Source organism: Lonchura striata, chromosome 6 (genome assembly GCF_050655825.1).
Source record: "Lonchura striata isolate lonStrDom1 chromosome 6, ASM5065582v1, whole genome shotgun sequence".
Taxonomy (NCBI): Eukaryota; Metazoa; Chordata; class Aves; order Passeriformes; family Estrildidae; genus Lonchura; species Lonchura striata.
The window spans coordinates 6833657-6849062 of record NC_140708.1 but is presented as its reverse complement, the minus strand read 5'-3'; the positions used below and the strand labels follow the sequence as shown (position 1 = coordinate 6849062).

Sequence of the window (15406 nt, the reverse complement as noted above, 5' to 3'; positions counted from 1 at the left end):
GAGGAAAGTAAGAGGCAAAGGGAGAAAAAGGGTGAGAATGATACGACTCAACCACACCAAAGAAAGACAGGAGATGAATGGTGGGCGGGGCAGAGGGTAAGAGGCATCATTATTAGGGCTGATTAATCTTTATTCCTTTAATTTAAACTTCAGCAATACACAGGGAAACAACGTATACAAATGCAAGTACAGAGACAAATACAACAAAGAATACATCATACCTAGGCACACAAGTACAAGTCCAATTTACATACAGCAAAATACATCAAAAGACAGGAACAACTGCAAAGACAGAACAATATAATGTATTACAAGCCAAATACATATTGACACAATATAACCGTGTCTCCATTTCAGAAAAGTCCACAACGCTTTTATTGTTATGACGCACCCGGAACAAAAACGGCGCAAAACGCTCCGCCGACGTGCACGCCCCCTTCGCGTTACGCACAAACTCACATTCACGGCAACTCGCTCCAGAGACTCCCAAAAAATCCTCCTGCCTGATGAAAACCCCCCCTGAAAGGCAAAGGCCATACACACAAGGTTGGAACTGCTCCACACACACACACACACAGCTGCAGACACAAGCACACACAAACTCTCACAGACAGACACAGACAGTCACACTCTCACACATTCTTCTGCTGACACGCTGGCTGCCACCCTTACGTGAAACGCTGCACTGAAGAATATGCTTAAACGCTTCTTCTGACCGCAGGACCTCCATGTCAAATGGTAGATTCCAGGAAATTCTGTAGGGACCCGGGGACCTACGAGACAAGGGGAGGCGGTCAGTGACTGACTATCTGAGAGCTAGGAGCTATACCAACTCTGGGCCCATCAGTGTTGTACCCCAAACCCCGTAGAGAACACATGAACGGCAAAGCTTTATAACTGCTCTACCTGAGCGTGACTACGTGCCCGGGCAAGGCAGCTCCAATCATAATTGCCACAACAGAGGTGCATATAACATAAGGCAACGTAGGTACATACAGTGTAAGCACAAACAACATAAGGCAACGTAGGTACATACAGTGTAAGCAAAAACAACATAAGGCAACGTAGGTACATACAGTATAAGCACAAACAACATAAGCCAACGTAGGTACATACAGTATAAGCACAAACAACATAAGGCAACGTAGGTACATACAGTATAAGCACAAACAACATAAGGCAACGTAGGTACATACAGTATAAGCACAAACAACATAAGGCAACGTAGGTACATACAGTATAAGCACAAACAACATAAGCCAACGTAGGTACATACAGTATAAGCACAAACAATATAAGACAACATAGGTAGGCGCAACATACGCACATACAATAGAAGCCGACACAGGTAGGTGCAACATAAGTGCATACAACGTCAGCCGACAGAGATACAAGATAAGTGAGGACTTGATATAATTCTCCAGAAGACTAATTTTTGAGCCCTATATCCTTTGAGAAGGCAGATGCTACGGAACTACTGTGGTCAGGTGATGAAGGGCTAATAAGATCCGTACGGAAGTCCAAGAGAAGGGCTACCAAAACTGAGAATGAAGATGGATGAGAACATCTTGTGTACATTGTCCGGTCCCAAAAAGTAAATAAGTAAAGATGCCAGAATAATTGATATCCAGGAAGGTACGTGAGCAAAATATGGCCGATATGGCACAAAATGATGTTGCTAAAGCATGGAGATGTAACAAAGGCCTAAGACACAGACAACGTGACACGGACACAGACAACGTGACACAGACACAGACAACGTGACACAGACACAGACAATGTGACACAGACACAAGTGGAAACTGCCTGGCAATTTCACCTTATGGACCCAAGATTCCTCGCCCAAGATGAGCCATGGGCTGATGATGCCAAAGAAAAGAAAGCCCTAGGGCAGTAGCACTTGATGATGACATGCAACTCCTTTCAAGATGTTAGTGCCAAAGCACTTAAGAGAAAGCCTAAGAAGCTCAGTAGGCCTAGAGAAGGAAGAAATGACTACAGGGTGACTGTAGCTATAGCTCCAGACATGAAGGCGGGCTCCTATGGTGAAAAGATCCACGACAACGTCGAGAGTCAAAGAAGGCCACCAATGCGAAAGTCATGAGAACGCGGAGAGGGATCGGAACTGCCCTGCCCGGCGAAGACTCTGGGGGGGCTGAGGAGAAACCCTCTCCCTCCCGAGGGGCCCGTCCCACTATGGGCCTCTTCTCCAAGCTAACATCAAATAGCCTCCTGTGATAGTGAAGGTTTTTCCCCCATCTCCCACCTACTGGCCCCAGCACTTAGCTTTTGCAAGACAACCGGATGGAATCCCATGTCAGTTGGATGTGAACGGCGAGACGTTCTGTACATCCGCTTCAGTGCTGCCGTTTCCAAACTTCAGCTACGCTCCTCCTCAGGGTACCTAAGACAAAACAGAAAATGCAACTAGTGCCCACGAAAAGAGGAATCCCTGAAACTCCGGCACACCGCTACCCCAGCTCACCTGAAGCCTCAATTTGACTCCACAGGCTGCCTGGAGGATACCTGAAAAACAAAAAGGTACACACTTAGCATGCTGCTGCATAAGGGTCACCTGTGAGTCACCGTGCCAAAATGCCAACTCACCCGCTCGCCTCTGTTCCTTCACACAGCTAGGGCAGCGACAGCACCTGCAAAAAAAACAAAGCAAAAAAACCCACACTGAGATTCTGTGAAAACAACATCCCCCTGCCCTGAAAAGCACACCCACCCAGACCTTACGCTTGCACCCACCTGGCCTTCGACATCCGGACCAGAGATATCTTGCAAGATGACTGACTAAAATAAAACAAAGTAACTAAGAGTGGATGCTTAGAATTGCACCAGAAATGGAGACATGAGCCAGAACAACTCCTTCTGTCCACTGCTCACTTGGCACACAGCGCCTTGACTGCTGCTAACTACCGGGACCTCCTAAAAATAAAGGCAAAGAACACTGCTGTAACATGGTCACCATTCAGACTGCCCCTGCAAATGCAAACAATGACTGACCTGATCATGGGAAAATCCTCACGCAAGAATGGGGCCCTCTGCCACTGACCTGAACTGTCAGCACCTGAAAGGAAGTTAGGACTAGTGTCAGACAGCTGCAGGACAACTTCACAGCACCAAACATGTTATGTCAATCTCCCCATACAATCTAGAGCCCAACTACACCCTGCATTAACAATTTCAAGTCCCCAGGACTTGTGCTATTACAGGCTATGCAGCAGGGCAGAGCAGCTGTGGGAAAAATACGTGCAGACACCCATGACACAGGACAGGGAGAGAGAGCTTTTGAGGAGAAGAAAGGACCGAGAGACCCAAAGAACACAGAGTGCACCAGAGACAAGTGACAAGACACACACCAGAACTGCTCTGCCCTGAGCACCTCAGCACTGTGATCAAAACAGACACTTTCCCTTTAGCTGGCCTAAGGGGACACTTCTTGGACATCCCCATCTCCAAAACTGACTCAAAAACCCCTCCTGGGGAGTCCCAACCCAGCACCTCTCTTCCATCCCCTCTGTGGGCTGTAGCTCTCACCTTATCTTGCACATATCTGGGGATGCAAATCCCCATCAGGTGCAGAACGAGGCCTCCTGCCTGTCTGGGAAGTTCCAGTTGTCATCAGGCTGTTATCTCTTGCTCTGCCAAGAGAAAGAAAACCAAACGTCAGCGCACTACCTTAACAGCACATGGGCCAGAACCTGACAATTCTGCTACTCACCGTCTCCCAAGAAGTCTTGGGCCACACACCTCAGGCGCGCTCGGATTCTGACACCGTCATCTCAAGGCACACCTAGGTTAAGGGCAGACAAGGTGACATGGCATTGCTGCAACTTGAGGGTACCCTCGCTCCTCTTCCCTGCCTCACCACAACTCCTTGCCCATTCCTGTGGGTTACCAGGAGGGGACCTTGAAATGCAAAATTGGAAAGCTCTGTCACAGGGTCCTGTAATGCTTCTGGCAAGACCACACGTGCATGAAAACCGGTCCATCAGCCAGTTGGAGACAGTGGTATAAGTACTCTGAGTGGATTCCCTAAAGCACACAAACAACAGTGGATGCTTACAGTTCCACCAAAAACCAAAAGCTGAGCAAAAACAACTGCTTTGGTCCACTTTGACTGCTGCTATCTGTCTGGACCTCCTAAAAATAAAGGCAAAGAACACTGCTGTAACATGGTCACCATTCAGGCTGCCCCTGCAAATGCAAACAATGACTGACCTGATCATGGCAACACCCTCACCCAGGACTGGGGCTCTCTGCCACAGATTTGAATTGTCAGCACCTGAAAGGAAGTTAGGACTAGTGTCAAACAGCTGCAGGACAACTTAGCATAACCAAACATGTTATGTCAATCTCCCCATACAATCTAGAGCCCAACTACACCGCAAATTACAAATTTCAAGTCCCCAGGACTTGTGCTATTACAGGCTATGCAGCAGGGCAGAGCAGTTGTGGGACAAATACGTGCAGACACCCGTGACACAGGACAGGGAGAGAGAGCTTTTGAGGAGAAGAAAGGACCGAGAGACCCAAAGAACACAGAGTGCACCAGAGACAAGTGACAGGACACACACCAGAACTGCTCTGCCCTGAGCACCTCAGCACTGTGATCAAAACAGTCACTTTCCCTTTAGCTGGCCTAAGGGGACACTTCTTGCACATCCCCACCCCCAAAAGCTGATCCTAAAGGCCCTCCCAGCACCCCGCTTTCACCCCCTCTGTGGGCCTTAGCCCTCCACTTATCTCTCAGGATCTGGGGATGAGAATCCACGTCGCATGGCAATGGAGGCTGCCTCACCAGCGGGGAATGTCCTATGGTCACGGGGCTGTGGTCCCGTGCTCAGCTACAATCGAGAACACCAAACATCATTGCATGATCTCAGCCGCACAGCAGCCACAACTCAACAATTCTCTGCTCACCATTTTTCTCCTGAGAACGCCGGGCTCCTCGGGCCGCACGCTTCGCCCACGCCCTCCTGGCAGGGTCTGCCTGGCTGAAGAGCAGGCGAGGTGAGGTGGCGTTCCCAAAACTCGAGTGGACCCTGGTCCCCCTCACTAGTAGTTCCCCGACTTACAGCAACTCCTCGGCCGCTCCTGAGGCTCCCTGGTGCCACCTCCAAGTGACAAAGATAAAGGCTTCGTCGCAGAGCCGTGTGCCGCTCCCCGAATTCCCAGGAGAGCGAAGGAGCGGCTCTGCGGCCGCTTGCAGGGGGGACTCGCTGGTACACGAGTGGACTGCCTAACGCACACAAACATGAATGGATACTGAGACTTGCAGCAGAGACACTACAGCTGCAGGCACACAAATTCATAAATAATTAAACTAACAAAATCCAAAAATTCTACCAAAATATTAATTTTATTTACCCAGTATACAAATTACCAAATAGATTAACAGAGACACCCTGTCCTATCCCCTCAATTACGCCGCTAAAATCTATGCCAAACAAATCCTTAAAACTAAGAAAACCCTGCCCGTATCGAAATAAAAACAAAAAAAAGTCTTGTAAACTTCTTAATTTCATTAACCTAACATATCAGAACCATAAAAATATTAAACCTTTATGAACACCAGTACGCACGACCCTCGTTTCAACGTATAAAAGTAAAGCTATCCCTACAACTAACCTAACACAAATATCACAAAATATAGCAGTAAGCAACAAAAAAAATAAACCTCACTAAAAATAAAATATAAATTTTTTACTTTAAGCCAAAAAAATCATACATTCTAAACAGAAACTTCCTCAAAATCAAGGCACGTGCACAGGGGACCCTGGTCCTGAGCTGGGACCTAACTGAAAAGAACCCATATATCCAATTACATATCTGAGGCCGAAGTTGTCCCCATCTCAAACTTGTGCTGCCCTGATAGACCAAAGGGAGCCCAACAAACTGATATCAGGAACCTGGACTGGTGAGTTTTCTTTCCCAGGGAAAAAGGACAAAGGATGTGCCCAGGGGCCCCTGGCCCTGGGCTGGGACCTGACTGCAAAAGGTCAATACATCGAAAGAGGCACCCCAGACCGAAGTTGTCCCCACCTCCAACTTGTGCTGCCCTGAGAGTCCCAAGGGAGCCCTACAAACTGACATCAGGAACCTGGACCTGTGAGTTTTCTTTCCCAGGGAAAAGGGACAAAGGATGTGCCCAGGGGCCCCTGGCCCTGGACCTGACTGCAAAAAATCCATATATTGAAGGATGGACCCCAGACCAAAGTTGTCCCCACCTCAAACTTGTGCTGCCCTGATAGACCCAAGGGAGCCCTACAAACTGACATCAGGAACCTGGACCTGTGAGTTTTCTTTCCCAGGGAAAAGGGACAAAGGATGTGCCCAGGGGCCCCTGGCCCGGGACCTGACTGCAAAAAATGCTTATATGGAAGGATGGACCCCAGACCAAAGTTGTCCCCATCTCAAACTTGTGCTGCCTGATAGACCCAAGGGAGCCCTACAAACTGACATCAGGAACCTGGACCTGTCAGGTTTCTTTCCCAGGGAAAAGGGATAAAGGATGTGCCCAGGGGCCCCTGGCCCGGGACCTGACGGCAAAAAATCCTTATATCGAAGGATGGACCCCAGACCAAAGTTATCCCCACCTCAAACTTGTGCTGCCCTGAAAGATCCAAGAGAACCCTACAAATTGACATCAGGAACCTGGACCTGTGAATTTTCTTTCCCAGGGAAAAGGGACAAAGGATGTGCCCAGGTGCCCCTGGCCCAGGACCTGACTTCAAAAAATCCTTATATCGAAGGATGGACCCCAGACCAAAGTTGTCCCCACCTCAAACTTGTGCTGCCCTGATAGACCCAAGGCAGCCCTACAAACTGACATCAGGAACCTGGACCTGTGAGTTTTCTTTCCCAGGGAAAAGGGACAAAGGATGTGCCCAGCGGCGCCTGGCCCGGGACCTGACTGCAAAAAATCCTTATATCGAAGGATGGACCCCAGACCAAAGTTGTCCCCACCTCAAACTTGTGCTGCCCTGATAGACCCAAGGGAGCCCTACAAACTGACATCAGGATCCTGGAACTGTGAGTTTTCTTTCCCAGGGAAAAGGGACAAAGGATGTGCCCAGGGTCCCCTGGCCCATGGCTGGACCCTGACTGCAAAAAATCCTTATATCGAAGGATGGATTGCAGACGGAAGTTGTCCCCACCTCAAACTTGTGCTGCCCTGATAGACCCAAGGGAGCCCTACAGACTGACATCAGGAACCTGGACCTGTGAGTTTTCTTTCCAAGGGAAAATGGCCAAAGGATGTGCCCAGGGGCGCCTGGCCCGGGACCTGACTGAGGAAAATCCTTATATCGAAGGATGGATCCCAGACCAAAGTTGTCCCCACCTCAAACTTGTGCTGCCCTGATAGACCCAAGGGAGCCCTACAAACTGACATCAGGAACCTGGACTGGTGAGTTTTCTTTCCCAGGGAAAATGGCCAAAGGATGTTCCCAGGGGCCCCTGGGCTGGGACCTGACTGCAAAAAATCCTTATATCGAAGGATGGATCGTAGACCAAAGTTGTCCCCACCTCAAAATTGTGCTGCCCTGATAGATCCAAGAGAGCCCTACAAACTGACATCAGGAACCTGGACCTGTGAGTTTTCTTTCCCAGGGAGAAGGGACAAAGGATGTGCCCAGGGGCCCCTGGCCCGGGACCTGACTGAGGAAAATCCTTATATCGAAGGATGGACCCCAGACCAAAGTTGTCCCCACCTCAAACTTGAGCTGCCCTGGTAGACCCTAGGGAGCCCTACAAAGTTGCATCAGGAACCTGGACAGGTGAGTTTTCTTTCCCAGGGAAAAGGGACAAAGGATGTGCCCAGGGGCCCCTGGCCCGGGACCTGAGTGCAAAAAATCCATATATCGAAGGATGGATTGTAGACCGAAGTTGTCCCCACCTCAAACTTGTGCTGCCCTGATAGACCCAAGGGAGCCCTACAGACTGACGTCAGGAACCTGGACTGGTGAGTTTTCTTCCCAGGGAAAATGGCCAAAGGATGTGCCCAGGGGCCCCTGGCCCAGGACCTGACTGCAAAAAATCCTTATATCGAAGGATGGACCCCAGACCAAAGTTGTCCCCACCTCAAACTTGTGCTGCCCTGAAAGATCCAAGAGAGCCCTACAAATTGACATCAGGAACCTGGACCTGTGAATTTTCTTTCCCAGGGAAAAGGGACAAAGGTTGTGCCCAGGGGCCCCTGGACCAGGACCTGACTGCAAAAAATCCTTATATCGAAGGATGGACCCCAGACCAAAGTTGTCCCCACCTCAAACTTGTGCTGTCCTGAAAGATCCAAGAGAGCCCTACAAATTGACATCAGGAACCTGGACCTGTGAATTTTCTTTCCCAGGCAAAAGGGACAAAGGATGTGCCCAGGTGCCCCTGGCCCAGGACCTGACTGCAAAAAATCCTTATATCGAAGGATGGACCCCAGACCAAAGTTGTCCCCATCTCAAACTTGTGCTGCCCTGATAGACCCAAGGGAGCCCTACAAACTGACATCAGGAACCTGGACTGGTGAGTTTTCTTTCCCAGGGAAAAGGGACAAATGATGTGCCCAGGGGCCCCTGGACCTGGTCCAGGCCATGACTGCAAAAAATCCTTATATCGAAGGATGGATCACAGACCGAAGTTGTCCCCACCTCAAACTTGTGCTGCCCTGATAGACCCAAGGGAGCCCTACAAACTTGCATCAGGAACCTGGACCTGTGAGTTTTCTTTCCCAGTGAAAATGGCCAAAGGATGTGCCCAGGGGCCCCTTGGCTGGGACCTGACTGCAAAAAATCCTTATATAGAAGGATGGACCCCAGACCAAAGTTGTCCCCACCTCAAACTTGTGCTGCCCTGATAGACCCAAGGGAGCCCTACAAATTGACATCTGGAACCTGGACCTGTGGATTTTCTTTCCCAGGGAAAAGGGACAAAGGATGTGCCCAGGGGCCCCTGACTGAGGAAAGTCCTTATATCGAAGGACGGACCCCAGGCCAAAATTGTCCCCACCTCAAACTTGTGCTGCCCTGATAGACCCAAGGGAGCCCTACAAACTGACATCAGGAACCAGGACCTGTGAGTTTTCTTTCCCAGGGAAAAGGGACAAAGGTTCTGCCCAGGGGCGCCTGGCCCGGGACCTGACTGAGGAAAATCCTTATATCGAAGGATGGACCCCAGACCAAAGTTGTCCCCACCTCAAACTTGTGCTGCCCTGATAGACCCAAGGGAGCCCTACAAACTGACATCAGGAACCTGGACCTGTGAGTTTTCTTTCCCAGGGAAAAGGGACAAAGGATGTGACCAGGGGCCCCTGGCCCGGGACCAGAATGCAAAAATCCTTATATCGAAGGATGGACCCCAGACCGAAGTTGTCCCCACCTCAAACTTGTGCTGCCCTTGTAGACCCAAGGAAGCCCTACAAACTGACATCAGGAACCTGGACCTGTGAGTTTTCTTTCCCAGGGAAAAGGGACAAAGGATGTGCCCAGGGGCCCCTGGCCCTGAGTTGGGCCCTGACTGCACAAAATCCTTATATCGAAGGATGGATCGCAGACCAAAGTTGTCCCCTCCTCAAACATGTGCTGCCCTGATAGACCCAAGGGAGCCCTACAAACTGACATCAGGAACCTGGACCTGTGAATTTTCTTTCCCAGGGAAAAGGGACTAAGCATGTGCCCAGGGGCCCCTGGGCTGGGACATGACTGCAAAAAATCCTTATATCGAAGGATGGACCCCAGACTAAAGTTGTCCCAACCACAAACTTGTGCTGCCCTGATAGACCCAAGAGAGCCCTACAAACCGACATCAGGAACCTGGACCTGTGAGTTTTCTTTCCAAGGGAAAATGGCCAAAGGATGCGCCCAGGGGCCCCTGGGCTGGGACCTGACTGCAAAAAGTCCGTATATCGAAGGATGGACCCCAGACCAAAGTTGTCCCCACCTAAAACTTGTGCTGCCCTGATAGACCCAAGGGAGCCCTACAAACTGACATCAGGAACCTGGACCTGTGAGTTTTCTTTCCCAGGGAAAATGGCCAAAGGATGTGCCCAGGGGCCCCTGGCCCAGGACCTGACTGCAAAAAATCCTTATATCGAAGGATGGACCCCAGACCAAAGTTGTCCCCACCTCAAACTTGTGCTGCCCTTGTAGACCCAAGGGAGCCCTACAAACTGACATCAGGAACCTGGACCTGTGAGTTTTCTTTCCCAGGGAAAAGGGACAAAGGATGTGCCCAGGGGCCCCTGGCCCTGGGCTGGGTCCTGACTGCAAAAAATCCTTATATCGAAGGATGGATCGCAGACCAAAGTTGTCCCCTCCTCAAACTTGTGCTGCCCTGATAGACCCAAGGGAGCCCTACAGACTGACATCAGGAACCTGGACCTGTGAGTTTCTTTCCTAGGGAAAAGGGACAAAGGATGGGCCCAAGGGCCCCTGGCCCGCGACCTGTCTTCAAAAAATCCTTATATCGAAGGATCGATCACAGACCAAAGTTGTCCCCACCTCAAACTTGTGCTGCCCTGATAGACCCAAAGGGAGCCCTACAAACTGACATCAGGAACCTGGACCTGTGAGTTTTCTTTCCCAGGGAAAAGGGACAAAGGATGTGCCCAGGGGCCCCTGGCCCAGGACCTGACTGCAAAAAATCCTTATATCGAAGGATGGACCCCAGACCAAAGTTGTCCCCACCTCAAACTTGTGCTGCCCTTGTAGACCCAAGGCAGCCCTACAAACTGACATCAGGAACCTGGAACTGTGAGTTTTCTTTCCCAGGGAAAAGGGACAAAGGATGTGCCCAGGGGCCCCTGGCCCAGGACCTGACTGCAAAAAATCCTTATATCGAAGGATGGACCCCAGACCAAAGTTGTCCCCACCTCAAACTTGTGCTGCCCTTGTAGACCCAAGGGAGCCCTAAAAACTGACATCTGGAACCTGGACCTGTGAATTTTCTTTCCCAGGGAAAAGGGATAAAGGATGTGCCCAGGGTCCCCAGGGCTGGGCCCTGAGTTCAAAAAATCCTTATATCGAAGGATGGACCCCAGACCAAAGTTGTCCCCCCCTCAAACTTGTGCTGCCCTGATAGACCCAAGGGAGCCCTACAAACTGACATCAGGAACCTGGACCTGTGAGTTTTCTTTCCCAGGGAAAAGGGACAAAGGTTGTGCCCAGGGGCCCCAGGCCCTGGGCTGGGCCCTGACTGCAAAAAATCCTTATATCGAAGGGTGGATCGCAGACCAAAGTTGTCCCCACCACAAACTTGTGCTGCCCTGATAGACCCAAGGGAGCCCTACAAACTGACATCAGGAACCTGGAACTGTGAGTTTTCTTTCCAAGGGGAAATGGCCAAAGGATGTGCCCAGGGGCCCCTGGCCCGGGACCTGACTGCAAAAAATCCATATATCGAAGGATGGACCCCAGACCAAAGTTGTCCCTACCTCAATCTTGTGCTGCCCTGATAGACCCAAGGGAGCCCTACAAACTGACATCAGGAACCTGGACCTGTGAGTTTTCTTTCCCAGGGAAAAGGGACAAAGGATGTGCCCAGGGGCCCCTGGCCCAGGCCCTGACTGCAAAAAATCCTTATATCGAAGGATGGACCCCAGACCAAAGTTGTCCCCACCTCAAACTTGTGCTGCCCTTGTAGAGTCAAGGCAGCCCTACAAACTGACATCAGGAACCTGGAACTGTGAGTTTTCTTTCCCAGGGAAAAGGGACAAAGGATGTGCCCAGGGGCCCCTGGCCCTGAGCTGGGCCCTGACTGCAAAAAATCCTTATATCGAAGGATGGACCCCAGACTAAAGTTGTCCCCACCACAAGCTTGTGCTGCCCTGATAGACCCAAGGGAGCCCTACAAACTGACATCAGGAACCTGGACCTGTGAGTTTTCTTTCCAAGGGGAAATGGCCAAAGGATGTGCCCAGGGGCCCCTGGCCCGGGACCTGACTGCAAAAAATCCTTATATCGAAGTATGGATCACAGACCGAAGTTGTCCCCACCTCAAACTTGTGCTGCCCTGATAGACCCAAGGGAGCCCTACAAACTGACATCAGGAACCTGGACTGGTGAGTTTTCTTTCCCAGGGAAAATGTCCAATGGATGTGCGAGGCTCCCCTGGGCTGGACCTGACTGCAAAAAATCCTTATATCGAAGGATGGATCGTAGACGGAAGTTGTCCCCACCACAAACTTGTGCTGCCCTGATAGACCCAAGGGAGCCCTACAAACTGACATCAGGAACCTGGACCTGTGAGTTTTCTTTCCAAGGGAAAATGGCCAAAGGATGTGCCCAGGGGCCCCTGGCCCAGGACATGACTGCAAAAAATCCTTATATCGAAGGATGGACCCCAGACCAAAGTTGTCCCCACCTCAAACTTGTGCTGCCCTGATAGACCCAAGGGAGCCCTACAAACTGACATCAGGAACCTGGAACTGTGAGTTTTCTTTCCGAGGGAAAAGGGACAAAGCATGTGCCCAGGGGCCCCTGGCCCTGAGCTGGGCCCTGACTGCACAAAATCCTTATATCGAAGGATGGACCCCAGACCAAAGTTGTCCCCTCCTAAAACTTGTGCTGCCCTGATAGACCCAAGGGAGCCCTACAAACTGACATCAGGAACCTGGACCTGTGAGTTTCTTTCCTAGGGAAAAGGGACAAAGGATGTGCCCAAGGGCCCCTGGCCCGCGACCTGTCTTCAAAAATCCTTATATCGAAGGATCGATCACAGACCAAAGTTGTCCCCACCTCAAACTTGTGCTGCCCTGATAGACCCAAAGGGAGCCCTACAAACTGACATCAGGAACCTGGAACTGTGAGTTTTCTTTCCCAGGGAAAAGGGACAAAGGATGTGCCCAGGGGCCCCTGGCCCAGGCCCTGACTGCAAAAAATCCTTATATCGAAGGATGGACCCCAGACCAAAGTTGTCCCCACCTCAAACTTGTGCTACCCTTGTAGATCCAAGGGAGCCCTACAAACTGACATCAGGAACCTGGAACTGTGAGTTTTCTTTCCCAGGGAAAAGGGACAAAGGATGTGCCCAGGGGCCCCTGGCCCAGGCCCTGACTGCAAAAAATCCTTATATCGAAGGATGGACCCCAGACCAAAGTTGTCCCCACCTCAAACTTGTGCTGCCCTGATAGACCCAAGGGAGCCCTACAAACTGACATCAGGAACCTGGACCTGTGAGTTTTCTTTCCCAGGGAAAAGGGACAAAGGATGTGCCCAGGGGCCCCTGGCCCGGGACCAGAATGCAAAAATCCTTATATCGAAGGATGGACCCCAGACCAAAGTTGTCCCCACCTCAAACTTGTGCTGCCCTTGTAGACCCAAGGAAGCCCTACAAACTGACATCAGGAACCTGGACCTGTGAGTTTTCTTTCCCAGGGAAAAGGGACAAAGGATGTGCCCAGGGGCCCCTGGCCCTGAGTTGGGCCCTGACTGCACAAAATCCTTATATCGAAGGATGGATCGCAGACCAAAGTTGTCCCCTCCTCAAACATGTGCTGCCCTGATAGACCCAAGGGAGCCCTACAAACTGACATCAGGAACCTGGACCTGTGAATTTTCTTTCCCAGGGAAAAGGGACTAAGCATGTGCCCAGGGGCCCCTGGGCTGGGACATGACTGCAAAAAATCCTTAGATCGAAGGATGGACCCCAGACTAAAGTTGTCCCAACCACAAACTTGTGCTGCCCTGATAGACCCAAGGGAGCCCTACAAACTGACATCAGGAACCTGGACTGGTGAGTTTTCTTTCCCAGGGGAAATGTCCAATGGATGTGCGAGGCTCCCCTGGGCTGGACCTGACTGCAAAAAATCCTTATATCGAAGGATGGATCGTAGACGGAAGTTGTCCCCACCACAAACTTGTGCTGCCCTGATAGACCCAAGGGAGCCCTACAAACTGACATCAGGAACCTGGACCTGTGAGTTTTCTTTCCAAGGGAAAATGGCCAAAGGATGTGCCCAGGGGCCCCTGGGCTGGGACCTGACTGCAAAAAGTCCTTATATCGAAGGATGGACCCCAGACCAAAGTTGTCCCCACCTAAAACTTGTGCTGCCCTGATAGACCCAAGGGAGCCCAACAAACTGACATCAGGAACCTGGACCTGTGAGTTTTCTTTCCCAGGGAAAATGGCCAAAGGATGTGCCCAGGGGCCCCTGGCCCGGGACCTGACTGCAAAAAATCCTTATATCGAAGGATCGATCACAGACCAAAGTTGTCCCCACCTCAATCTTGTGCTGCCCTGATAGACCCAAGGGAGCCCTACAAACTGACATCAGGAACCTGGAACTGTGAGTTTTCTTTCCCAGGGAAAAGGGACAAAGCATGTGCCCAGGGGCCCCTGGCCCTGGGCTGGGCCCTGACTGCAAAAAATCCTTATATCGAAGGATGGATCGCAGACCAAAGTTGTCCCCTCCTCAAACTTGTGCTGCCCTGATAGACCCAAGGGAGCCCTACAAACTGACATCAGGAACCTGGACCTGTGAGTTTCTTTCCTAGGGAAAAGGGACAAAGGATGGGCCCAAGGGCCCCTGGCCCGCGACCTGTCTTCAAAAAATCCTTATATCGAAGGATCGATCACAGACCAAAGTTGTCCCCACCTCAAACTTGTGCTGCCCTGATAGACCCAAAGGGAGCCCTACAAACTGACATCAGGAACCTGGACCTGTGAGTTTTCTTTCCCAGGGAAAAGGGACAAAGGATGTGCCCAGGGGCCCCTGGCCCAGGACTGACTGCAAAAAATCCTTATATCGAAGGATGGACCCCAGACCAAAGTTGTCCCCACCTCAAACTTGTGCTGCCCTTGTAGACCCAAGGCAGCCCTACAAACTGACATCAGGATCCTGGAACTGTGAGTTTTCTTTCCCAGGGAAAAGGGACAAAGGATGTGCCCAGGGGCCCCTGGCCCTGAGCTGGGCCCTGACTGCACAAAATCCTTATATCGAAGGATGGATCGCAGACCAAAGTTGTCCCCTCCTCAAACTTGTGCTGCCCTGATAGACCCAAGGGAGCCCTACAAACTGACATCTGGAACCTGGACCTGTGAATTTTCTTTCCCAGGGAAAAGGGATAAAGGATGTGCCCAGGGGCACCTGGGCTGGGACCTGACTGCAAAAAATCCTTATATCGAAGGATGGACCCCAGACTAAAGTTGTCCCAACCACAAACTTGTGCTGCCCTGATAGACCCAAGAGAGCCCTACAAACTGACATCAGGAACCTGGACCTGTGAGTTTTCTTTCCCAGGGAAAAGGGACAAAGGATGTGCCCAGGGTCCCCAGGGCTGGGCCCTGAGTTCAAAAAATCCTTATATCGAAGGATGGACCCCAGACCAAAGTTGTCCCCCCCTCAAACTTGTGCTGCCCTGATAGACCCAAGGGAGCCCTACAAACTGACATCAGGAACATGGAC

At 51.0% G+C, this 15406-nt stretch overlaps 1 long non-coding RNA gene across 1 annotated transcript; it reads right to left on the bottom strand.

Moving 5' to 3' along the window:
• Positions 1-1170: 1170 nt before the first annotated feature.
• Positions 1171-5932, bottom strand: LOC146767017 (uncharacterized). The gene is made up of 3 exons (XR_014956408.1): positions 4933-5932; positions 3731-4856; positions 1171-3650 (listed from the first exon to the last, which is right to left on the bottom strand). It is a non-coding gene; the product is annotated as an uncharacterized LOC146767017 (long non-coding RNA).
• Between the last annotated feature and the right edge of the window lie 9474 nt (positions 5933-15406).